Source organism: Sorex fumeus, unplaced genomic scaffold, assembly GCF_029834395.1.
Source record: "Sorex fumeus unplaced genomic scaffold, SorFum_2.1 ptg000006l, whole genome shotgun sequence".
Taxonomy (NCBI): Eukaryota; Metazoa; Chordata; class Mammalia; order Eulipotyphla; family Soricidae; genus Sorex; species Sorex fumeus.
The window spans coordinates 47,389,148-47,392,219 of record NW_026606063.1 but is presented as its reverse complement, the minus strand read 5'-3'; the positions used below and the strand labels follow the sequence as shown (position 1 = coordinate 47,392,219).

Below are 3,072 nucleotides of genomic sequence, written 5' to 3'. Positions count from 1 at the left end.
ACACTTTCTCTCTCTCTCTCTCTCTCTCTCTCTCTCTCTCTCTCTCTCTCTCTCTCTCTCTCTCTTTCTCTCTCTCTCTCTTTCCCCAGTAAGGGTTTATTAAAGAAGTTAAGAGTTAAGAGAAAAATATGTTTTCTTCCACTTTCAAGGTGTTGTACTTTCTTATTTAAGGTGGTGCTCTCTAAGGCCTGGGGATCCTCATGAAGTGAATATAGACCCTAGCAAACAGGGGAGATCCCACCACTTGCAGGGTTACCCCTTTTACACACTGTCCTATAGACCAAAGTGCCACTCTCCACCCAGTGCAGTAGGTGCCTGAGCCAGGAACCTAATTAGGTAGAGACTGTTTCTGCCTAATGTCAGTCCAACCTGTTGTAGGGCTGTCAGACCAAGAAGGATAACAATGTTCATGCCTCCCTCACCCAACTTCCAACACAGTGTCTATAAAGAAAGCCAAAAGGCAGCAGTAGCTGCGGGGTAGAGATGCTAAGGGGAAGGCTGAATAACACTTTGTGAACTCAGAAACCAGAAGTGGACAGTGGAGAACCCATTCACACTGATGGGAGGAGGTGGAAATGTGAATGAGCATGGGCTCCAGGGTCTAGATACAGTGCCCCATCAGAATTCATTTGGAAAACCCAATTTTGAAGATTAAAACTTTCAGGTGATGAGAGTACTAAGAGTACTAAAGTATAAGAATATTCAAACTTTCAATATGAAAATTTCCAGCACAGAAACATTAAATCCTAAACACAGAGCCCCTATAAGGTGTATCCATAAAAGTCAACACATAAATGTGGTCCAATAAAGTCTAAGAGCTTTATGTGCTCCCCAGAGTTACAGCTAATGTATCAATGGATGAGTTTCTGAAAGATTTGATGGCATCTAACTTCAAAGGTGCTAGACATGGAGAGGATGAACTTTTTCCAGACCTTACCTCAGATTGGGAATTGCCTCAGAATTCAGCAGAGTTCTGTGGGATATCCCTTTCTGCTCCTAAATTTATCTAAAAGAACAATCTTCTAGAATTTCTAAGAAAATCAGATTTTTAAGATTCCATAGCTATTTGTTTTGGTTACGTTAAAACTCGGAGTATTTTGAGATTAGAATCTAGGTTTCAACAGAAATTTCATTTCCCTTTCCCTCAGAGAGCAAATCTGGGACTCTTGATTATTGGGGAGCCTAGTTTTGAAATGTCTCTCCTCCATCCCTCTTACACAGCTCAACTTTATATCTTTCTTGAAGTAAGTTGATAGGTTGTCACTTCTCTCATTAACACAGGTGTTAAGGGGGTGAGTGTTTTGGGAGGTTGGAATCGATAAAGACCCAAAGAGTTCCTGCATGACCTGGACACCGAAGTCTTTCAAGCGCCACTCAGGCAGCTGCTTGGAAGCACCTGAGACTCATTTGGTCTGTATGGCATATGAGTAATCCCTAACCCCAACCTTTTGGGTGAGCTGTGATTTTCAGGCTAAGGCAAGATTATATTTTATTTGAGTTAGTCTCATGGTCTTTCACTGCAGGAAAGAATTTCTGGAGAAGATGAATAACAAAGCAAACAGCTTTATTTAGAAAAATATAAAAGGAGGGAGTAAAAGAAAGGGTCCCACAAAAGAAGAGAAAGTATACATCTCAAACTGGGATGTGGGCGACTCCAGAATTGAGTGTACCATAAACTAAGGGGGGAAAGTTGTACACCCAGAGTAGAGCAGTGTGGGTGACTTCAGATGGGAAGTGCCAAAAAGTAAAGACACAAAGTCACACGCCGCACTCAAGGGTGTTGGCAACAGTGGAGTGCACTGGGTGTGACTCCAGGGCTAGTTTTTCAATTACTTATTTGTTTTATTATTATCATTTAAGAACCTTTAAATTCTAGTTTAGGTAACATAGTTGCAACAGCATTAAAGTTTTTTCAAAATTTAAAATAGAAATCAGCCCATTATTGCATTTATTGTAGGTTAGCAATGTTTCAAATAGAAGTTCTTCTACTGGTCTTTCAGTTCCTTTAGCCTTCTGAAGGCAGATTTGACTATGACAGCAGAGGTGGTATTGTAGGTCCAGGCACTATCTACAATGGGTTTCAAGCAGGAATTACAGTGCCTGATCTGAATAGCCCATCTCCTCACCTTGGTCTTGCTGCAGAAGGAGCAAGTTTACTTAGTGTGCTGGCTGATTTCAACTGTCTTCAGTTTCTGGAAGCAGGTTCCCATAAAACATAACATATTTACCCACTATCCTCACCTTCTTTGCTGGCATTTAGCTATATCACCACAAAATAGCTCAAAATGCGTAGAATGGCATTAAAGCTTGTGATAGCTATGCACAGAATTACTGCAGCCCACCACCAAGACCCTCTACCACAGTCCCTATGTCACCTCTTGACAATCTATTCATTGTTGTCCAGTTCTCTCCTTCATGGTTTGGTAATCTGAGTTTTGTGCACCACGTATGACAGATGAGTAAGATCATCCAGTATTTTTATTTTTCCTACTGATTTATTTCACATAACATTGTTGTTCACTTGTTGTTCACTATAAGATTGGTGGAACTGAAAGTTCCTGGGGGGCCAGTTTAAATGGCTTTTCCTAAATGCTTGGCTTGGGACTCTGGGCAGATAGGAATTTATCATTATGGCTTTATCCAAGTGAAAGGATTTTGTGCTCTGCTGATCCTCTGTGTTTTGAATCTTATTAGGTCTTAGTTTCTGCTGAACTGTCTTTTGAGTGGTTTGGGTCATTGGATTTGGGCGGGTCTGATCATCTTGAGATGGAACCACAAGTTGGACTTAAATCTGGGCTGGAATGTGTGAGTCTTAAACAACCGAGGACTGGAGCAGGGCAGAAAACTGCTTTGAGACCCCCTTTTTTCTGAAACTGCTTGCCAAAGGATTCTTCTCCACTAGTTATGTCAATGTCATGTTCTAAAGATGCCATCTGCCTTCCTTCTTGGGGTACAGTTATGTTTTCTCTAGAGCAAGACCTGTCAATTGCTAGAATCGCTGAAGTGGGTGAGCTGTTTGAGCTCCAAATCCCAATACCACTGACCCCTCAGAGGTAGTGGTATTGAGCTTTT

The 3,072-nt window shown here is 41.4% G+C and overlaps 1 pseudogene; it reads right to left on the bottom strand.

Annotated features, from left to right (window-relative positions):
* Positions 1–1,985: 1,985 nt before the first annotated feature.
* On the bottom strand, positions 1,986–2,256 carry LOC130037235 (putative 60S ribosomal protein L37a-like protein; annotated as a pseudogene).
* Positions 2,257–3,072: the final 816 nt, after the last annotated feature.